At 41.8% G+C, this 24,534-nt stretch overlaps 1 protein-coding gene across 5 annotated transcripts in view; it reads right to left on the bottom strand.

Moving 5' to 3' along the window:
* Positions 1 to 8,468: 8,468 nt before the first annotated feature.
* The window catches only part of RBM15 (RNA binding motif protein 15), an 80,487-nt gene continuing 64,421 nt past the window's right edge, over positions 8,469 to 24,534 (bottom strand). For 2 of the 5 annotated variants that reach the window (XM_073615863.1, XM_073615865.1), the window contains exons 3-9: positions 15,406 to 15,506; positions 12,542 to 13,002; positions 12,316 to 12,399; positions 12,049 to 12,207; positions 11,205 to 11,318; positions 11,064 to 11,121; positions 8,469 to 9,772 (exon numbers count right to left, since the gene is read on the bottom strand). The gene's annotated coding sequence lies outside the window, so the exon portion shown is untranslated. The remainder of the gene's footprint in view (positions 9,773 to 11,063; positions 11,122 to 11,204; positions 11,319 to 12,048; positions 12,208 to 12,315; positions 12,400 to 12,541; positions 13,003 to 15,405; positions 15,507 to 24,534) is intronic. The other 3 variants (XM_073615861.1, XM_073615862.1, XM_073615864.1) reach the window with 2 other exon arrangements.

The raw sequence follows: 24,534 nt of genomic DNA, 5'->3' as shown, positions 1-24,534 counted from the left end.
CCAAGGCTTTGTTTGACATAGTCTAATCGCTGTGTCACACACAGGAAGAACATTGGAAGTCTGCACAGCTGGTTCCTAATGAGCACAGGAGTGGCTCCAAGGCTTTGTTTGACATAGTCTAATCGCTGTGTCACACACAGGAAGGTGAGCATATACACCTGTGGGGGCGGCTGGAAGACACCACAGCATGTTTTTTGGTGGCACAGTTTGGAAGATAGGATATGTGAAATTCACCAAATTTTTGGACTAATTTATTTGGGCACTTTTATATCATTGGATATACACGTTTTTGGACTTCATTTATTCACTGTTTGTTATATCCTCTTGTATTTTATTTTGATATTTTAATGGATATGTTGTTTTGTTTGATCACTCACTTGCTGTGTTTCACATAGCACTGTGCACTTTATACTTTAGCACCTAGGGGTACTGCACTTTGAGTGCAGCGATTTTTTCTAGCGCAGACACATTGTTTTTTTATTTTTATGTAAGTCAGCAATCACAGCGCCCATACACAGTATCTAGATATCTTCCAAAACAGGTATCCTTTAACAACTTGCCGACCGGGCCATAGCCGAATGACAGCTACAGCACAGTCAGCTAGGTCTGGGAGGGCGTACAATGACGTCCTCCCAGACTTGCACTTTCCATGGAAGTGTCTGTGCTCGCTGGATTCACCGTCCAATGATGAAGCAATCACAATGTAAACAATCCAGGGTCATGCAGGGGTTCAGCTCTCGCCTCTCCTCACACCGATACAGTGTGCTAGGAGAGGAAAGAGATAGCGTGCAGCACAATAAGTCTAATTGATTTTTACTGTGCTTTACAGTGGCCAGCAGTGCCACTACAGAGCTCATCTGTGCCCTATAGTGCCATCAGTGCCACATTACTGCCACTACAGTGGCCATCAGTGTTCATCTGCACCACTACAGTGCTCATTTGCACCACTAAAGTGCTCATCAATGCCACCCTATCAGTGGATCCTCATCAGTGTCTGTCAGTGCCAGCTAAACAGTTCAGTCTCAGTGCAGTGCATTAGTGCACATAAGTTCACACTCATCGGCACCCATCAGTGCACCCTCATCAGAACCCAGCAGTGCAGCCTCTTTGGCACCCATCAGTGCAGCCACATCTGTCCTTAGTGTCCCTATCACACCAAAGCCCACAGTCACCAGTATGGCAAAAAAATATTTTTCCAATGAGGCATACAAACTTCTTAGCTTAAGCGACAGCAGGGAGCTCTCCGAGTCGGAGTCTGATTCGGCATTTGAACCCCTTTTAAGCAGTGGGTCTGCTACAGAATCGGAGGAAGAGGAAAGTATGCCCATGAAAGGAAGGCATTCTGACGAGGAGCAGGCTGCCACAAGTAGAGCAGTGGCATCAACCAGCAGCTCCGTGCCATTCACCATTAGTGCAGTGGCATCCACGAATAGAGTACCACTGCAAGAAAGGCTAAGCACTAGTGGGGTGTCATCTCAGTCCCAAAGGGTTAGGACCCTAGCCTTCCCTATGTCCTTCAAAACACTGTGGCTTCCCCCTAATTCAGGAGCAGCAAACATCTCCCCTTTTACAGCCCAGCCAGGTAAACACAGAATTTTGTCCCTGTTGATTTTTTTTATTTAATGTTTACCAAAGACCTATCATCTTCCATCGTGGCCCAGTGCAACCTCTATGCATCAACCCAGGTTCAAGTTACGCCTGTCCCTATGAGTGGAGAGAACTAACCGTGGAGGAATTAAAAATATTTTTGGGCCTCACACAAAAAAAAATGAATTATACACCTAGTGGTTCACCAACTCCATCCACCACATGCCAATCCGGTCATCCCTTATGCCAAGATCAAGATACCTAATGATCATGCAGTTCCTCTATTATTACAATGACAACACCCATTGCCCTCCCTGAAATGACCCAGCATATGACTAATTATTTAAAGTTCGGCCACTTTTTTCTTAGAAATTCCCCAAGTTATTTACCCCCAACCAAAATATCTCAGTGGATGAGTCACTTGTCCACTTCACAGGCAGGCTGGGCATCAAGCAATTTATCCCCAGCAAAAAGGGCCCGATGTGGGCTTAAACTCTACAAACTATGGGGTAGATTCACTAATGCCCCGTACACACGATAAGAATATCGTAAAGTGGGGGCGTGGCATAGACTCACAGCTCTGGCTCTCAAAGACCATTCTTCCTCTATCCTTGGTCCTATCTCCTCGTGGAAGGTACCGTTTTGTTCCCCACGGCTGTGGGCATCTTCCAGGCTGGCAGAAATGGTGAAATACGGGCCGCCTCGGCCCTCACACACGGCAGAACAACTGGCGCGGTTCCGGTGGCAAGATGGCGCCGAGACACATGCAGAGCACACAGGCTGGCTGCAGGCTTCCTCCTCTGCTGTCCAGGGCTCTGCAACAGGGGTGAGTGCTTCAATTCCTGCTATATTTGCCACGCAAACAGACCCCCTACAGACACAGGAATCACAGCAATCTGTTGAGCATAGTCAATCTGCAGACTTTCCCCCTGCTGAGCCTACACTGTCCTCCATTATGCTGGCTATTCAGGACTGCAAGGCCTCCCTATCTACCCAGATAGCCTCTATCCGCATGGACTTTTCATTATTAAAACAGGATGTCCAGAACCTCCGTGACCGAACCGGAGACGCTGAGGAACGTATTAGTACTTTAGAGGACACTGTGAACCCCATGTCTGTAACTATGCGTGATACTACTAGCGAAATGGCGGCCCTTCGCGTCAAGATTGACGATTTGGAAAATTGTTCTCGCAGGAACAATCTTAGATTTGTGGGTTTCCCGGAACACGCGGAAGGCCCCCATCCTGAAAAATTTATTTATTCCTGGTTGCGAGACATTTTTGGTAAAGATGCACCCTCATTCTCACGTCATAGAACGTGCGCACCGCACCCCTCCTCGCCCCCCTCCAGTGGGTGCCCCACCACGCTCCATTATTGCACGCATCCTCAATTTTCAGGATAAAGTGGCCATCCAAGCCTTGCACGAGAAAAAGGCCCACTTAAGTTTAACGGTAACAATATTTCTGTTTATCCGGACTTTTCTGCTGAAGTTCAACGTCAACGGATCTCCTTCTCGGTGATGAAATCTCGCCTGCGCATGGAAGGCCTATCCTATGCCATGCTCTTCCATGCCAAATTGCACATTATTCACGATGGCAGAGCCCACTTCTACACCAGCCCTAAGGAAGCTATGGCGTGGCTGAATGATCACTATGGAACAGTCCACAGACGAAGAGATGTTTGAAGTAACCATTAATCTATGATGATACTTACCAGTTGCCTTAATTTAGACCCCCGTGCACCCCTGCATAACTCAGTACCTTTGCGGCCTTCATCTCTAAATTTTCTCCTGCATTTGTACTGTTTTCCATCCTGACCTGTCTGGAGTGAAGGCCATCGGATTTTGCACTTTCTTCCGCACGGACGACTAGGCCATGCATTTTACACCAGGACATGTTAAAAAAAAAATTTTTGTCATCATTTGAGAGCCTCACCCGATCTCACCTTACCCTCCTACCGATTTGTGGCACGGCCACGGAACAGTTCTTGACCTCCACGGTTTTATTGTTAGGAAGGTCTTCCAGTTTGGGATCCGAAGCTCGCCAAGTTTGGGATGGCCGAGTAGAGTGGGGGGCAAGGGGTTTTCAGGGACTTTGTTGGTGCTTTTTTTTCCCATCTTCCAGCTCATCGATGCAACTTTTACTCGAGAGACTTTTTTTTCTCAGGTTACTGCCTATGGCAGATTGTTAATGCTTCTGTTTTTTATTCTTTTTCTTCTAATTTTGGATTGTATTACCCTGCTGGCAGATCCAGGCACTTTTTTGCTCATGTGCCTGTATGTGTTTCAGGTGGCGCGGCCTGTCTGGTCATGTTTGTATTGGCTCAAGTGTTTACCTGTGCTTACTCATTATTATATATTCTATTATGGCAAAGCCCCTAAGGATAGTCTCATGGAATACTAGAGGTCTGAATGCACCTCAGAAAAGATCCCTGTTTTTTCTGTGTTACAAAAATGTCATCCTCATATTATATGCCTCCAGGAGACTCACCTTACGGGCTCTAAGACAAGGGCCCTAAATCTAATTCATACTATGCTACTCACACTAACTATTCCAGGGGGGTATCTATCCTACTGGCCAAATCTCTCCCAGCTGAGATGAAAGTTCAAACAGACCCGGAAGGGAGGTTTATTGTTCTTACTTTACAGATTTCCACTGTAACCTTTACACTGGTGAACATTTATATCCCCCCCCCCCCCATTTTCAATAGAGGTACTCTCCAAATTGTCACTCCAACTACTGAATAGACCCCCCGGCCCCCTGCTATATGTGGGAGATTTTAAAGCGGTCTTGGATCCAGCAATGGACCATATGGGAGGGGGAGGTAGGTCCTTTCGCTCATTTGTGGATTGGGTTCAGGTGCATGGCCTAACAGAGGTGTGGCGTTGGAAACATCCGGATAAGCGCCACTTTTCCTGCCATTCGGATTCTTTTCATACCATGTTATGGTAGGTGAGGACTGGTCAGAATTTAGCGATACGTATAAAACTTCTGTTATTGCTTCCCGAGACCGTATCATACAGGTAAAAATTTTCCATCAGACCCACCTTACTCCAGCTAGATTACATAGGATGGGTCTTGCCCTCAGCCACCTGTTTCCATGGCTGTGGCCAAGAGGCCGACTTCCTACACTGCTTCTGGTCGTGCCCGATAGTTCGGGACTTCTGGGAGGAAGTGGGTGCTTTCATCTCGACAGTGTTGGGCCTTCCCAACATAATCCACCCCAAGAATTGGCTGTTGGGCATTTTTGGTGACCTACACATACCACCCCATGCTAAGAGACTGCTCCGCATACTTTATTTATATGTTAAAAAGTCTATCTTACTGTCCTGGAAGGGTGCACAGACCTCTCTGAAATCCCTCTGGTTAAAACTTATTAATGATTCTATTCCACTGTACAAACTGACTTTTGAAATCCGGAAACGGAATAAAACTTTTCATAAAATTTGGGGTAAATGGTTGGCTAGTCCGTTAACCCTTTAACCATGATTTTGATGTACTTGATTGACCATTGATGGGCCGCGCCCCAGGAAATTTTTTAGATACCTGGTCCTTTATTACTGTTATGCCATTCCGGTATGTCTCTATACCTTATTACTATAATTATCTCAAGCCCTTTGCAAGGATTTCTGCTTATTTCTATGTGCTAAAATAGATGGCATTTTGGCTCCTATTTCTGTATGACCTAATTGCCGGATGCTCTTGTTTTTTTTGTTTTCTTTTCTTCTGTATGTTTTTTTTTGTGTTTGTTGGTTGTTTTCAACCTAAACTAATAAAAAAAAAATCTTTAAAAAAAAAAATGAATATCGTAAAGAATGTTCTTCCAAATATAATCGTATGCGAGTCTAGAATTGAATCCTCGATTGTTCTTTTATGAAAATGGACATTTACATGGTAGAGCAAACACTGCCACTGGTAATGCTTGGAGTTTTGGCCATCCAAAATGGTTTAAAAAAAAAAAAAAAAAAAAAAAAAAAAAAGAAGAAAAGGAGCACATGGTCAAAACAATGGCTGCAGAACCGAGAAAACTATTCACATATGACCTTGCTTCGAGAATTACAGGAGAATAATCCTGACGATTTCAGAAACTACCTCAGAATGGACGATGAATGTTTCCAAGCATTGTTGCAGCTGGTGACACCAGTAATAAAAAAAAAATTACAATTATGCGGTAGCCAATAAGTCCAGAGCAGAGGTTAATCGCAACACTAAGGTATCTCGCAACTGAGAAAAGTCTGCAGGACCTAAGATTCTCCACAGGAATTTCACCTCAATCACTGGGGAGAATAATAATACCAGAAACCTGCAAGTCTATCATCTATGCGCTCCAGAGAAACTATGTCAAGTTACCTATATTAATTGACTGAAAACTATTTTTTCCACAGTTTAGGCCAATATGTATTCTTTGACATATTTTGGTTAAAAAAAAAAAATCGCAATAAGCGTATATAGATTGGTTTGCGCAAAAGTTATAGCATCTACAAAATACGGGATAGATTTATGGCATTTTTATTTTTTTTTAATTTACTAGTAATGGCGGCGATCTGCGATTTGTTTTTCATGACTGCCACATTGCAACGGACATATCGGACACTTTTGACACACTTTCTGACCATGCACATTTCTACAGAGATCAGTGCTAAAAAATTACAGTGATTACTGTGTAAATGTGACTGGCAGGGAAGGGGTTAACACTAGGTGGTGATCGAGGGGTTAAATATGTTTACTAGGGAGTGATTCTAACTGCAGGGGGCGGGAACTTACAAGGGGAGGAGACCGATCAGTGTTCCTCAGTACTGGGAACACACCATCGGTCTCCTTTCACCTGACAGGACGCGGATCTGCGTGTTTAATCACACACAGATCCATGCTCCTGGTGTGATTACGGCAATCGCGGTTGCCCGGCGGACATTGTACGCGCACCGGGTCCCGAGCAACGCGTGCGTGCCCACTAGACGGCCGGGAAGCTGACGACGTTATATGACTATACGTTGGTAATGAAGTGGTTAACAGTTAATATAGTAAGTGTAGTTTTGAAATAATTCTAATAATATATTAAAACACTATATATATGTTTATTCTTGTTACAGTTTCCAAGCAACCCACCTGAGTGGATGGAAGTTGCTAATAAATTCAAAGACCTGTGGAATTTCCCCAATTGTGGAGGAACCATCGACGGGAAACATGTGCGCATCGTTCCACCACCAAATTCTGGATCCTATTATTACTTCAATTACAAAGGTTTCTACGGCATCATAATGCTAGCTGTAGTAGATGCCAAATACAACTTTATATATCTGGATATAGGAAAAAATGGCCGGAACTCTGATGGCAGTGTAATCCAGCAGAGTTCTATCACCATCTCCAGAATGGAACACTTAACCTGCCCACATGTGACGACACATGTGAAAACATGAACTTCATGTTTGTGGCAGATGATACGTTCGCATTAAGTGAAAACGTATTGAAACCATTCCCTATGCGTAACCTGACTCCGGACCAAAGGATCTTCAATTACAGATTATCAAGGGTCCGCAGGGTGGTAGAAAATGCCTTTGGGATTTTGGCCAACAGATTTTGCTTGTTTCTAACAAGCATAAATATGTCCATGCCTAAATTCGATATTATTGTGCTGTGTTGCTGTGTCCTACACAATTATTTACGTCAAAATTCCCCAGCATACAGCACCCCATCACCAAGGGATCCAGACACAATGGAAGTGCCTAGTGTTAGCAGCGTGGGAGGACAAGAAACTATGGAGGTGCTCACACCTATGAGCAGTGGACATCCAAGGCTGCCTACATTGAATGCAAGGCAATGCAGATTGGAATATCTGAACTACTTTTCCGGAATTGGGACAGTGCCCTGGCAGTCCGATATGTAATAAAAAATTAAAGAGGCTTGATTAACCCTTTATGTTGTTGGATTTAAAAATGATTTAACTTGTGTGAATAATGCCATTGTAATATGCATAGCATCAATTCCTTTCAGTAGTTGGAATAAAGATGTAGTTTCATGTAGGTGTGAATTATGCACAGTTTTACAACCTCTACAATAAACGTTATATTGTTTGTAAGGCTGTTAAAAATGTCTGTGCAGTTTAATTAGCAGTTATACCAAGTGAAACAGTGCCCGTGGGGGGGGGGGGGGGGGGGGTGTCAACATTACTTCCTCAGCCACCCTTTAATTATCTGAGACCTCACTCTTATCTAGTGCCACGCACGGCACAAGGGAACAACCTTTATCCCCTCACTTCTGGGCGTTGCTGTCATTGCTGGGGCACGACCATCACCAGTGGGGGCCTGACTAGAGTGGACTCCCAGCCACTGTTTTTGTGAGATTCTATACATTTTTTTTCCTTTAATTTAACCTTTACAACCCCAATCGTTTAATTGCACATGTGTTAATTTAAAAAAGCAAAAAAAAAAAACCATCTAACAAGGCACACGTAGTGCATTAAAAACAAGTATGTGAAAAAACGAAAATCAAGTACAAACAATTAAACAAAGGACAAACAAAATCTCATAGCAATTTTTTTTATTGCACTTGAATAAACTATGTTTGTGCACATAAAGGAACAGTAGATCCATGATTCCACAAGGAACATTTTTTTTTTGCAAAAAAAGAGGTTTTGCGAAAAGAGGTTTAATCTTAAACTACGCAGAGGGTTCTTTACTGTAAGAGCGGCAAGGATGTGGAATTCCCTTCCACAGGCGGTGGTCTCAGCGGGGAGCATTGATAGCTTCAAGAAACTATTAGATAAGCACCTGAATGACCACAACATACAGGGATATACAATGCAATACTGACACATAATCACACACATAGGTTGGACTTGATGGACTTGTGTCTTTTTTCAACCTCACCTACTATGTAACTATATGTAACTATATAATTGTTAGTTTACTTTTTTCCGGATTGACATATTGTCCTGTAATCATGGACATGCCTAACATTTTTGGTTTTCCTAGGCCTCTATAAGGAGAAGATCTAGAACAGGGATATGCTATTAGCGGACCTCCAGCTGTTGCACAACTATAAGTCCCATGAGGTATAGCAAGACTGACAGCTACAGTCATGATACCCAGAGGCAGAGGCATGATGGGATTTGTAGTTTTGTAACAGCTGGAGGCCTGCTAATTGTATATCCCTGATCTAGAACATTTCCATTCTTTATATACTTTGTACATATCTATACCAAAAGTAAACAATATAAACATTATCACCTATATAATTTTTATGTGTCCTGATTTTGTTAAAAGAAATCAGAAAAACAAGAGCAAAGGTATTCCACAAAGAACAACTCGGATTGAGATTGTGAGTATACAGTTTCGAGCGTATCACGTAGCTATTACGTAGCAAACAATCCTGACTTGATTTGCCATTGTTGTCTTGCAAAAACGAGTAGGATGCAAGCCTCTGCTGTGCAGTACCATGTGGTCAAGAGGAAGGGGGGGGGGGGGGGGGGTGCCGGTGACACTTGGAGCCGTTAGGATGAACCTGTAAATACTCAAACAAGTGTTTCCAAACGGTTTCAAAATCTATTCCGATGGTTCCCCCCCACCCATGACCGAATGCTGTACTGTAAAAAACAGAAGTCATTATGTAACAAATGCTATTCCTTTGTATAGACTACAATATGAAAAATTAGTTTGATATGAGAGTTCTTTGGATAACAAACATTCTACTGGTACGGCTCATGCTCATAATCCAAGGATCTACCGTATACATTATTTTTAATAACATTTAAATATAAAAAAAAATTAATTAATAAAAGTGCCATCACAACTGTGTATAGTTTTGGTCACAGGCTGAATCAATAAGATTCAGCCCTGACATCTAGCGCAGTTCAATATGCGTCCTCATGGCAACCGTGCCTATGTGCCAATGGCCTGCATATTGTACTACAACAGCGCCCACAGTGCGCGTCGGCTCCCCAGTTTACGAAAAACAAACAAACATAAAGATGCTCAACAAACACAAACAACGTTTGGTAAACCAGTGCAAGGAAAAGTAAAAATGTCTCATATAACTCTTGCCCAATTTTGGCTAAAAGATCAATAACATAACATATTGCAAGCGAGAGATCATTGATGAAGTGCAATCCTTAATTGTCTGTAGTTCCGCGCAGCACTGCAGTAATGCAGATGACTTATGTCCAACTGTAGATGAGTTGAATACTTGTCCTGTAAAAGGTGATAATAAACAAATTTGATTTTCTAGTGAACTACAAAAGGTGTAAAACATGTATTGTTAATGCCAGGTTAGACAACCTAGAGAGGTGGACATCTACCTGAACAACACAATAGAATTCAAAGATCACTTGGGCTTTTGACGGTCTACTGTGTTGCTAGCGTATGCTTTGTATGTCAGATTTAGGGTTTATATCATGTGTGGATAAGAGAACATATCTTCTCCTCGCCACCTAGGATCGCTTTTCACAGGAGCAGTGCTTGATTAAGCAGCTAAAACAGCATAATATAATAGAAGTCTATAAGAATCTATGGCAAGTGCAACAAACATGCAGAAAAGCTGCAGATACACCGCACTGCCCTTTTCCTCTCTTCTAGGATCCCCAAAAGGCTTTCCTTGAAAACCTCTACTGTAAAGTACTTGATTAGAACTCCCGTTTGTGTGTCATCATATTTTGAAGACAGCAAATAGAATTGATGTGCAGAATATATGCAATGTATATAATTATAATAATTTAACATAAAATAAATACTATACATAAACATGCACAAGAGCCTCATTCAGCAGAAGGGGAAAAGGTGGGATAGCGGCTTGCGTATTACGCTACCGCCATGTCTACTGCAAGTGGGGACAGGGTACTTGTTAAAGACTATCTGCTCCCCCCTCTCCTTTAGGACAGGGTACCTGTCAATGACTATCTCCCAAAGGTGACAAATGTGAAACCGAGGCTCCATAACTCAAAATTTACCTATAGGTTGCTCGATAACAATTACCCCACAGCTAGCCATTCTTAATCTAAACATAGACGATTTTCCACCATACCAGAGATCAATGATCACACATGTTCTCCTAGCTACCAAACTCTTGATCACTAGAAAATGGAAATCAGACTACATCCCTACCCTCACTGAAGTAACCAACTTAGTTCAAACTCATTTCACGTATTAAACCCTCCTGTCACGCAGCAAACAATCTCACACAAAGACACTGGTCCGTTGGAATCCATGGATTCTCTGGTACAAAACTAAAATGATGTAAGAACTGAATGTCCTGCTCCACATCTAAACATCTACTTGAGGCTCTCTTTCCCACCCTCCTTATCCCTTCCTGCTCCTTTTTCCTTGTACCCCTTCCCTCCCCCCCCCCCCACCATACCAGGTTAACTGTTCTGACTTATGTTTTATACACACTTTGTTAACAATTTATTTCTTCTTTAGGAACGTTGTTCATATACTCTCTAATCAGACCACACTTGCAATAACCAATCTGTATGCTTATACTTGCATGTTTTCGTTCCTCACTGTGACCACATATCCTGTAATTTGTAAAACCCAATAAAAATCTATTGGGAAAAAAAAAAAAAAAAATTACCTATAGGTTTCACATACGTTTATCAAATTAATAACTTGGTGAATAATAACTTACGTGAACGTGACGAGCTCTCCAAGAGGTCTTCAGGACTCTTTGTGGACATTGTATCATCACCATCACTAGGTACATCTTGTATTTCCTCATCATTTTGAACGAATATTGTCTAATCTGAGAAGATAACAACATGAGCTCTAATAATGATAATCAACTTTTTTTTTTTTTTTTTTTTTTTTATTTACATACCATCTGTAATATAAATTAATTATTCTTTAAATTATGTCAAAACTCAATAATTATGAACAAGCTTCCCTGCTACTAATCATTCTTTACTGTTATAAACTAAAGAACAATTCTAGCATGAGCTTTTTATGCTGGGCTTCTCTTCTAGGTCACAGGAGTGCAATTCATTATGTTATCAGCAGAAAGCAGTCTGAAGTCCGCTCTCCGCTGACGTCACTCCCATCATTCAGGTTAGCGTGTCATCCGGACTGCAAAGTCTGTATCCGCCAGCTGCCTTGACTGATGTCAGTCTCAGCGAGCCGCCGAGACACTGCCACGGGTGCTCCAATGAGCGCAGAGAAGTAGAGCAGAAGCGATGCTTTACTGACAGTCAGCATCACTCTGCTTGTGGAGGAGTGAGAATTGAGCCATTGGCGGTGTTCAGTGGCTCGGTTCTCAGTGCATGGACACCAGGGGACAGATGAAGCATCAGCCTGATGCTGCATCCACCGAGGTAATAGCTAAAATAAAACTAAAAAAACGAATAAAAAAAAAAAAAAAATACAAAGAAAAAAAAAAAATATATAAAAATCCAAAAAAATAAAATAAAAAAAATAATTTTAATAGAACATAATTATATATCCATTAGCGATTATGTATCCAAAATACATAGACATACCTTGTTTGGGTAGATCATGATTTGACGATTCCTCTAAGGTCATGTGACCACTGTCTTCCTCTTCAACGTAGTCTGTTTCTGCAGAAATACATGGCCCCTGGCTTGATTGACAAAATACTACACCTTTGTCCATTGTCAGTCTTTTCTTTTTACTAGGATCTGTCCAGATTAGAAATGAAAATAGATAAGGTAAATCGACTTAAAATGTATATTAAAAAAACATTGCACAGCACTTTTATTTGGAACCATTATTAACAAATGTAGTACCTGGATCATGCTCTTCAGGACCTTCTCCATGCTCACTATGTACTATTCTGCTTTTTCTTTTCTTTGATAACTTTATTTTCTTTCCTGTCAAACATAATGCAATACATTTTTTAAAAAAATGCAATACAGAAATATACATATTTTTACAAAACATACATAATTAACATTTGCAAAATGCCAAAAACCGTTGCATACTGATGTTTAATGTAAAAAAATGGTTCCTTACTTTTCTGAATGGTAACTTGAATTTGATTGAATTGCTCATGTTCTCGTAGCTTCAAGTCTGACCAGCGCCTTTCTTAATTGGTCCTTTGAACGGTTAACAACATGTTTCCTTTGTAGGAGTTCAATCACTTTTTGTAGAATAGAAGATCCTTCCTTGTGTTAGGCCTCTTATAGTTTTTCTTCTTCCCATCATAGTCATGCTTTCCAGCATGAACACTATGTCCACCATCTCTGCTCTTGACATGGGACTTGCTTTCTTTACCGCTGGACTCTGCTCTTCTCTGTCCTACTGCATGGAACCCCTATCATGATGCTTGTCCGTCTTTTTAGAATATTTTTTTTGACTTTTCTCCACAGCAATGTCTGCCATGCTGCCTCGTGTTCCGTTCATTGGCTGATGTCGCAGTTGGCGCATCACAATGACGTGTACAATGCTGCGCAAATCATCAGACAGGGGTGGAGCTAGGAGCACACGGACAGTCTCTTGCTTGCGTGAATGATCTTTGTATATATATATTATATATATATACACACACACACACACACACACACACATTATATATATATATATATATATATACATACATACATACATACATACATATACACACACGCATACATACAGTGGGAAAGTATTCAGACCCCCTTACATTTTTCACTTTGTTATATTGTAGCCATTTGCTAAAATCATTTAAAGTTCATTTTTTTCCTCATTAATGTACACACAGCACCCCATATTGACAGAAAAAACACAGAATTGACATTTTTGCAGATTTATTAAAAAAGAAAAACTGAAATATCACATGGTCCTAAGTATTCAGACCCTTTGCTGTGACACTCATATTTAACTCAGGTGCTGTCCATTTCTTCTGATCATCCTTGAGATGGTTCTACACCTTAATTTGAGTCCAGCTGTGTTTGATTATACTGATTGGACTTGATTAGGAAAGCCACACACCTGTCTATACAAGACCTTACAGCTCACAGTGCATGTCAGAGCAAATGAGAATCATGAGGTCAAAGGAAATGCCTGAAGAGCTCAGAGACAGAATTGTGGCAAGGTACAGATCTGGCCAAGGTTACAAAAAAAATTTCTGCTGCACTTAAGGTTCCTAAGAGCACAGTGGCCTCCATAATCCTTAAATGGAAGCTGTTTGGGTCGACCAGAACCCTTCCTAGAGCTGGCCGTCCCGCCAAACTGAGCTATCAGGGGAGAAGAGCCTTGGTCAGAGAGGTAAAGAAGAACCCAAAAGATCACTGTGGCTGAGCTCCAGAGATGCAGATGGGAGAAAGTTGTAGAAAGTCAACCATCATTGCAGCCCTCCACCAGTCGGGGCTTTATGGCAGAGTGGCCTGACGGAAGCCTCTCCTCGGTGCAAGACACATGAAAGCCTGCATGAAGTTTGCTAAAAAACACCTGAAGGAATCCAAGATGGTGAGAAATAAGATTCTCTGGTCTGATGAGACCAAGATAGAACTCTTTGGCCTTAATTCTAAGTGGTATGTGTGGAGAAAACCAGGCACTGCTCATCACCTGTCCAATACAGTCCCAACAGTGAAGCATGGTGGTGGCAGCATCATGCTGTGGAGGCGTTTTTCAGCTGCAGGGACAGGAGGACTGATTGCAATCGAGGGAAAGATGAATGGGGCCAAGTACAATGATATCCTGGACGAAAACCTTCTCCAGAGTGCTCAGGACCTCAGACTGGGCCGAAGGTTTACCTTCCAACAAGACAATGACCCTAAGCACACAGCTAAAATAACAAAGGAGTGGCTTCACAACATGAAGCCACTGCCATGACTGTTCTTGAATGGCCCAGCCAGAGCCCTGACTTAAACTCAAGTGAGCATCTCTGGAGAAACCTAAAAATGGATGTCCACCAATGTTTACCATCCACCCTGACAGAACTGGAGAGGATCGGCAAGGAGGAATGGCAGAGGATCCCCTAATCCAGGTGTGAAAAACTTGTTGCATCTTTCTCAAAAAGACTCTGTATTAGATCAAAAGGGTGCTTCTACTAAATACTGAGCAAAGGGTCTGAATACTTAGGACCATGTGATATTTCAGTTTTTCTTTTTTCATAAATCTGCAAAAATGTCAATTCTGTGTTTTTCTGTCAATATGGGGTGCTGTGTGTATATTAATGAGGAAAAAAAAAGAACTTGGTGGTTTTAGCAAATGGCTGCAATATAACAAAGAGTGAAAAATTTAAGGGGGTCTGAATACTTTCCGTCCCCACTGTATATATACATATATATTATAAAAAGGCAGTACAGCGCTTCAAATTAAAAACTAATATAGAAAGTCCATATTCAGATAAAAAACACAGATAAGCTTCCAGTGTTGAGAGTGAAGAGATGCACAATATATGGTGACTTCCGTGACACCCTCCACCAACGTAAGGATTGGCCCCTCACCTCATGACATGGACCCCTGAGTATATCAGTCAGGTCTAATACAGCATTCCCATTACTGGGTTAATGAGCACACATCATAACTTGCAAGGCTGGGATAGTCAGCTTGAACGATCTTATAAAAGGCATTTCAAACCAAACAGCAAGCCAGATGGGAGAGTGAATGATCCAAAATGTAAAGTACTTCACTCCACTCCTGCAGAGACTGTCTGTGTATAGGAGGGAGTACAGCTACTCCCTCCTATACACGGACAGTATTGAAACATATTGAATTATGCAAAGCTGCTTGCCCGAATCCAACAATGGAATGTTACCAAAAAAATAGCAAATCTGAGGACTGTATTCAAAAAAAGAACTGAATAAAATAAGAGCATCCCAAAAATCAGGTGCTGGTACTGATGAGATCTATGTACCACGCTTATGGTACTATGAAAGTTTAATGTTTCTTACCGAAGAGACTGACGCAAGAGCTTCAATTAGTACTCTGCCATCATCCTCTGCTACTTCACCAGTACCCGATTGTCTCTCCCTGGAACAGGATCTTGAAAAGTCTGGTAAAGAATTATTGACACAGGTAATTACAATTATGGTTCATGATGAATGTCATCATATAATGTAGGTGTACAATATTACTAAATTGATCATTTTTATATAACACCCAGGAAAACACAGAGGCGATTACTACCACTGTTTCAAACACCCACCTGAGCCAAGAGGAAAGAAGAGAAAAAATTTGGATGCTACATCTGCATTTCTAGCTCAGGCAGCTGCTGCATTACAGAGGAAACCGGATGACTCTGATGGCTTTGCTATTGTTGTAGCCAACAAACTTAAAGTGATGTCCACTGAGCAAAAACAACTGGCTGAGATGTTACTCCTCGAGGTTCTTCACAAAGGTGTAAATGGTAGATTAACCCAGAAGACCCATTTGGAGGAACATGCAGCTTTTTCTACCACCAACACCTTCTGTTCCTCCCATGGTAACCCAACCATTGCAGCAGCAAGGCACACATTGGCAATATGCTCCTGGAGAAAGGCCACCTTCACAGTGGTCGCATGACTACAACTACACACAGCTGTAAATTATTATTCCTTCTTGTTGAGCTATTGTATTGTTTTTTTGTATTGTTATCCCAATTTAAATCTGTAGTAACACAGCAAGAATTTAACATCAAACCCCTCATTACATGTGATTCTGACCACGTCACTTATGTTTTGGAATGCCTGTGTTCCTTACAATACGTGGGCAGAACCACACGACAACTAAAAGTAAGAATTAATGAGCACCTCACAAATATTAAAAATGGTTACCCCAACCATAGTGTCTCTAGACACTTCAAACTCTGTCATGATAGTGATCCATCATTGTGTACATTCTATGGTATTGATAAAATTTCAAGAGACTGGAGGGGTACTCATATGAAAAGGGCTGTATCCAAAAATGAAACATATTGGCTCTACAAATTACAAACCATGCAACCACATGGAATGAATATAGATTTAGATCTTAACTGCTTTTTAACTAACGACTAGTCCAGGGGTACGCATTAAAGATAGCACCTGCGATCACAATTAATTAATCATTTACTATACAATATTTTTGTGGCCAAATTTTATGTATTTAAATCTATGTAATTTCACTATCAATTTATAGGTACACTAATAATGATCTGTATAAATCATTAATTTTTGATAGGGAGTTCAGGTTATCATTACTATTTTTATTATTATTTTGGTATATCAATTTTTCTTTTTTCGTGTCTTTTTATTTAAAGCACCTACCTAATGTTAGGGATTATCCTGCACAAACTTGCACTAATGGGTATTTATCATAATAATGTAAACCGAGACTGTGGCTGCACGGCAATACAGGGTTGAACCATCTGTCTATTTCAACTTAGACTAACCAAATTTAAAAATATGTTTTATTAGTTACCCATTATTTTATTACAAATCAATAATATAACAACGACACTATGGGTTATTTTCCGTCTACTTGAAAACAACCAGTAGGGGGAGCAATATTTGGCAATGGGAAGTAGTGCTAGGCTATGCTAATTATTACCTTTTTAGCCAGAGTGACTATTAAATCCATATGGTTTATAGCCACCAGGGGGAGCATGTCTTTCGTTTTTTTCATCTAATACCATTGAAACTTTATTGATACGAACGGAAGACTTCCTGTCACGTCCGAATTTACCCGCCCTTTTTTCGTTATAAGCTCGTAACCTAGTGACCAACGTACGCTTCCCTGAGGACGTTCATAACGAAACGTACATCGGAGCGGTACGTGGTCACGTGATTGTTTACCTACATCCGGTTATCTCTCACGCCGGGTGGAACGCACGCCGTCTATTGATGCGGTGCGATGGGTCTCTGACACCAACCATACCCTGACAAACAAGCAGCCCCAGTGCCGGGTAGGCACCTACAAATGTAAGCGGCCATTTGGCTTTTTAATGTTACCCTAACATTTTAATAAATGGTTTTACACTATGGAGACTTTGTTTGTTTCCCATATATCCATTGCTTGAACGATTGGGATCGGAGGGGTTCATGCCTAAATCATCATCCAGTTGTCCAGCCGTCCATGTGAGCAGGCACAATCCTGCATAAGCGCTAGTGACTCTCTTTTTAATTAAAGGGGTCATTGGTATCTGGTAAGCAGATATCTATTACTTCAAGGTGTAGTTTCTTCTTTCTTTTGGTGACGGAACCTTTTTTTTTTTTTTTTACATCAACGGCAAGAAATTGGCACATTTTGGAAGATATCACTCCACTTTAGAATTATTATTCATTGTTATTGTGATAAGTTATCATTGGCACTGTTATCAATGTACTGTTTTGGTTGGTTATGCACTAACTCCACTGCCAATATTTATATCAATTTAATTTTCTTTTATTAATTAAGGTACTCAATTAAGCATAATTTTGTTGCACTTTAAATATTATATCTTAGTTTCTAGCGCCCCCTATTTACTTATCTATATTCTATTATAGCCTATAAGTGCCGCATATCAGTACTAACATTAGTTGCCATCTGTGCTACCTCATCTATTTAAGCCAGTCCTAACCAGCAATCTACTGCCACCAGTCATCCTCTCTCTTTAAAATGATTGTGAACATGGCCTCTCTGCCCACAAACAATGCATACACCCCTCTAGCTTCCTATTGATGGTCGATACGGATACACACACATAATTCATATTGAACTATCCCCCATCACCAATCCTCTACATACAGATGGGAGAGGAAATTTGGGTTTGATTTGCACCTCTTCCTCCCACCCATACCCCTCTGTGTCTGCCCACACTCCAATCCCCGGCGCTGTATTTCGTACAGTAAAAGTGGGGGACAAATATTTGAAGACAACCAGCCTCACATACATCAGGCATAGGGGTGCTGACTGTCAAGGGGTGAGTGAGCTCACCATCCATCCCTGTCTGTGTTTGAAGTCTCCTACCTTCTCTCTCCTGCTTCTGAATGAGTACATCAAGGTAAATCAGGGTACTCAGACCACCCCTTATGGGAGTGCCCATAATTCTCCCTACAGTGTACTGAACTCTGCGGATTAAGATGTAAAGGGGAAACTATTCAGATAGAATTAACAAGATTGCAAATAGATTTGATTGGAATATGATTGGAAACTTTATTTAATTGCCATACATATGTATCGTGTACTACAAAAAATAGCTATTGCTGTGCGCCACTAGAGTGTCCGGGTTCCACTTGCACATTGCTCGTGTCCTATCTGTTACTGCACAAACCAAGTGCACTGTTGTATATGATACTGAACATGAAGAGAACAGACAGCAAACTGCATGTATACACAGAACATCACCCCCCCCCCCACCCCCCTCAACTGATTCCCAATGTCCCCCTCTCTCTACATTGATCCCACTAGTCTCCCTCTCATATAACGATAGAACATGCATGTAGGAAATATGACAAATAGCGGTATGTTTGTTTACTTTTTGTTGGTTTTGTTTCCAGTTCGTTCGTTGGTTTCCGATCATGAGCACTAGACATGTGCACACTGAAATATTTCGTTTCGGAATTTCGTTTTCGTCCAAAAAATACATTTATTTAGTTACTCCCGAAATTCGTTTTTATTTATTTCGGTTTTCGTTAAAAATTGCATTCGTCCGAAAATCCTAATTAAGGTCGAATCTGTCATTGAAGGCTTATGGTGTCTGTCGAATGTTCAAAGAAGATTCGACGGAGCAGCTAAACTGTACGACGCCGTATAGTTTACCTGCTCCGTCGAATCTTCTTAGAACTTTCAACAGACACCATAAGCCAAAGTACTGTGTACTTAGTTCTAGCTATTATACTGCTCCTCCTCTTTGGTTACAATCAGCCAATAACATTCATCATCATCATTATTTTTATTCATCTTTCCTCCCCTACGTCGAATCTTTCCTCCCCAACGTCGAATCTTTTCTCTCTATGTAGAATAATCTTGGACAGATTGTTATTGTCATCATCATGTCGAATCTCCTATCTATATCGAACTGTTGTAGCAACGAAAACGAAAATAAAGCATTTGTTTATGTCGGATCTTTCGTTTTTCGGACTCTGCACTTTCGTTATCGTTTGTTAAAACGATAACGAAAATACCTGAAATTCGGACGAAAATGCATTCGGACAAAAACGAATGCACATGTCTAATGAGCACTACTATTCCCGATATTTTTATTTTCGTGCGATAACCATACCATTGATGATCATTCGTTGTGTTCACAAACAAAAAAAAATTTCAATGTTGTTCCTTCTATAAATTTCATACGACCAGCCACAATTGGATGCGACAGACGTGTACTAATGATTAGATTATCGAACGATCTATCCGAAAGCGGGATTTTTCGTACAATATTCTTATTGTGTGTACGGGGTTTAAGGCTGGTGCACTCAGAATCTGGTGCAGCTGTGCATGACAGCCAATCAGCATCTAACCTCAGCTTGTTCAATTAAGCTTTGGCAATAAAACCTGGAAGCCGATTGGTTTCTATGCAGAAGTGAGCCTGATTTTGCACTCTCCAGCTTTAGTAAATAAACCCCTGTGTGACACAGCCACGGAGTACATCTACGCCTTCCTGGTTTACGAAGGGAAGGACACCCAACTGCATCCCCCCTGAATGTCCAGAGTACATTGGAGTCAGCGGAAAAGTTGTTTGGGAGCTTTTATATCCACTCCTTAAAAAGGGTTACCATTTATATGTGGATAATTACTACACAAGCTGGCCCCTATGGTTTCCACCTCATCCCTTTAAACCGGAACACATATTAATTACACAGGTTCTGAGGCTGATTAAACTCACTTGGTGCCTTATCTGCATTTAATTAGCCTCATAACCTGTGTAATTCAAAGGTGTTTGGGTTTAAAGGGATGAGGTGGCAATTCCACTTTCCCCTCTCCCGCAATCTTCAGCGGATGAAGACTCCAGCATGTGGTACAGTGAAAGCCAAAAGGAAGGGCTTCCCGCAAAGGCTCGTTAATGAAAGACTACGACAAGGGGAGACGGCGTCTTTTTGCGAAATGATGAGATATTGACTAACAGGTGGGAAGGAAAGACGAAATGTCTACATCAGGGATATGCAATTAGCGGACCTCCAGCTGCTGCAGAACTACAATTCCCATGAGGCATAGCAAGACTCTGATAGACACAAGCATGACACCCAGAGGCAGAGGCATGATGGGACTTGTAGTTTTGCAACAGCTGGAGGTCCGCTAATTGCATATCCCTGGTCTACATGCTCTCCTCGATACATAATAACACCTACGTGGAAATCCCTAGAAGAAATGGCCCAATCCAGAAACCAGCTTGTGTCCACGACTATAATTTGTTTAGGGGGGGGGGGGGGGCGTCGGTCGACTTCAATGATCAAATGATCGAACCCCACCTTCTCACAAGAAAAACCTGCTATTGGTATAAAAAAGTCTCTTTAATTTTTTCAGTTTGGCCATGTATAATACTTATATTATTTACCGTAAATCTACAAAGACCCACCGTATCCTATCTTCATTACCAAGAAGAAATTATCACGGCCCTTTTGTACCCTGAAGTCCCACCAGAAAGCATTCACCAAGATTCAGTAGGCAAACTCTACAAACGCCATTTTCCTGAGAAACCCCCACCCTGTGAAACAGGCCAAAGACATCAAAAGAAATGCCAGGTGTGCTCCAGAGGAGGAGTTAGAAGAAACACTGCATATTGTTGTCCCCAGTGTCCTTCCCAACCAGGCCTCTGTAAAGGTGAATGTTTCCGCCATTACCCTACTTCTCTACATTATTAGTTAAGTTTGGTAAACGTAATTCTAAATTCCTGTAATTTACCTCCACACCCCTTATGCTACTGCACTAAACTGTACATACCTCTGCCTTTTCCTGAACGGACCCTGCCCTGTTATTTGACTATGATTCTGCCTAACGCTAAACTGTACATACGTCAAACTGACCCTGGCCTGTTATACGACCACGCTTCTGCCTAACGTTGAACTCTACATACCTCTGCCTGCTCTGGAACTGACCCTGGATTGTTTGACCAAGTTTTTTGCTTGCCTCTTGGACTGATCTTGTACCCTGCTACTGGAGTAGTGGGATTCATAACAGAGGTCTCACATATGTGAGGGGCTTCAGAATTGTTTTGCTGGATGAAGAAAACAAATTCTTTGGTTTTCTCATTCCCTGATTAGGGTCTAAAAACTGGAGGCTTCAACGAGATTTGGGTGGGAGAAGCATCTACCCCATCCCCATTCTTTCCTGGCCTTCTACCTGTACTATGGACCATTACTACCAGGACCAATATTTTGGCACTGCTGGCAATATTTCTACCTGAACTGACCCTGGACTGTATATGGACAGTATCCCTGCCTGTGCTGACTATGGACAATATTCCTGCCTGCTGCCTGGACAATTCTGTTCGCTGTCACTGACCACGTCCCTGCCTGGATCAATGCTCTCATGTGGACAACTGCACTACTAAAACCACAGGTAATCTTTTGTTTACCCTTTCCTCAGCAGAATGTATTTTAGGGTGGAATTCTTGGTATGTACATACTATGTGTTAGAAATATAAAGGGCCTTCAAAAAATGTGATCGGTTGTCAGGAAAATTAGATGTGTAATTTATGTCCCTAGAACACCTGACGGTGCTCCTTGGATGTTTGGGCCTCTGTATGTGGCCAGGCTGTGTAAAAGTCTCACATGTTACATAGTTTGTAAGGTTGAAGAAAAACACCAATCCATCCAGTTCAACCTGAGTGAGTGTGCGTGTCTACAATTGTCCCTATCCCTGTACATTGTGTCTCAAGGTACCCATATAGCGCTGTCAATTTACACAGTGCTCCACACATACTCACATCAGTCCCTACCCTCAAGAGCCCACAATCCAAAGTCCCCAATTCACATTCATATACTAGGGCCAATTTTGGACAGAAGCTAACCTACCAGCATGTCTTTGGAGTGTAGGAGGAAACCGACGCAGGCACAGGGAGAACATGCAACCTCCAGGCAGGTAGTGTCGTGGTTGGGATAACCAGCGACCCTTTTTACTGCTAGGCGAGAGTGCTACCCACTACACCACTGTGCCGCCCTTACATTTGGCATCGCCATACTCGGGAGGAGTAGCAGAATGTATTTTGGGGTATAATTTTTGGTATGTACATGCTATGTGTTAGAAATATCTACACTGTTACCCAGCAATGCTCCCCCAGTTCCTCACAGCTACCTTCCACCCTAATACAATAATCTACGTGTCCACAGTATTTTTAAGCAGATCAGGAAAATCGTTGATATCATCTCATAGCTTCCACTTTTGTGGTTTGACTTCATTCATCCTCCCTTTTTGAATATCCATTCAACCTTGATTTATCACTTGGGTCACTCTTCATAGGTCGTTTAGACCTGGGGATATCATCCTAGCTGTATTACAACATTTTTACAACTCCTGCAACGTGGGTGGAGGGTCCTTTTGTTTTTATAGCTTCAATGCTAATGTATGTATGATTTTTTTTTAATGTCTTTCTTAATTTTGACACCAATACATTTTTTTGCTAATCATGTTGGTATGGTGAGTGAAGTTTCATAGATATGTGCTACCTACCACAGGGTTTGTTGAGCCATTACAGGTTTTTATTAAGTTTGTCATTCAATCTCTATACCGTGAGCACCCAATCTTCTCTTTTTTCCCCCCTTTTTTCATTTTGTAATTTTTATTCTAATGTTTTTGAGGGTATCCAATCCCCATATGTTAGTATTAGGGAGTTAGTTTGTAATACTGACACATAATCACACACATAGGTTGGACTTGATGGACTTGTGTCTTTTTTCAACCTCACCTACTATGTAAAGTATTGGTTCACCCCTTTTGACATATTAATGAGGTATGTGGCACCTTGCGGGTCCAGCTTATATCTTAGTGTATCTACAATGTTGCATGACTGAGTAATTGTCATTCAAAATGTGAGAGCACTGAAAGCTGAAAATTGGCCTGGTTAGGAAGGGGGTTTAAGTGCCCAGTGGGCAAAACACATTTTTTGTAGAATCCTACTGTTATGCATCCAAGTCCAGATCAAGGGACTTTGACAACTGCTGCTAAACGCCACTAATTGCATTTAACAGTTTCCCTGGCCTATTTTGGGGCATTGTGCATGCATGTCCAGTGGAACAAAAGTCTGATTGAAATGACACAAATGCTGCTAGCAGGGTCTTTGTGTGCTGCTCTAATATATCAGGGTGATGTAGCAGCACTATTTAAAAGCAGAACTCCAGTCTGCAGCAATCTATATTTTTACACTCCTCCTAAGATTAAAAGGGGGTCACAATACCACTTTTAGGCCTCATGTCCATGGACGTTTTTACAGCCGCTTTTTTTGCGGCTTAAAAACGCCTCTCCATGTTAGCCTATGGCCTCATGCCCACCATGGCATTTTTGAGTTGTAAATGGCATAGCAGTTTTTAAGCTGCAAAAAAAGACAAGGACCAGTGCGTTCTGAGGCTCCAGCGCTAGAGCTGTAAAAACGTCAGACGCCGGCAAAAGGTGTTAAGCCTCGTCTGGTGTTTCTGTCTCTATTCAAAATCAATGACACTTTTTTCCCCAGGTGAATGGGTAGGGGGGCTCCCAGATTCCGATAAGCCCCCCGCCCGCAGACCCCGACAACCAACGGCCAGGGTTGTCGGGAAGAGGCCCTTGTCCTCATCAACATGGGGACAAGGTGCTTTGGGGTGGGGGGGCGCAGGGCCCCCCCTGCCCCAACCCTCCCCATGTTGAGGGCATGTGACTTGGTATGGTCCAGGAGAGGGGGCACTCCCCTTTCCTGACCTGCTAGGCTACATGCTCGGATAAGGGTCTGGTATGGATCTTGGGAGGACCCCCCACGCCATTTTTTTTGGTGTGGGGGTTGCCCTTGAGATCGGTACCAGACCAAAGGGTCTGGCATCATCTTAGGGGGGAACCTCACGCAATTTTTTTAAATTTTCGCTGGGTTCCCCCCTCAAGATTCTCAGCACACAAGTCATCTTGATCCGACTTCTATTCAAATCAATGGGCTCCCATAGGGAACCATTGATTTTGAATAG

Source organism: Aquarana catesbeiana, linkage group LG02, assembly GCF_042186555.1.
Source record: "Aquarana catesbeiana isolate 2022-GZ linkage group LG02, ASM4218655v1, whole genome shotgun sequence".
Classification (NCBI taxonomy): domain Eukaryota; kingdom Metazoa; phylum Chordata; class Amphibia; order Anura; family Ranidae; genus Aquarana; species Aquarana catesbeiana.
This window is presented reverse-complemented; position numbering and strand designations above follow the sequence as displayed.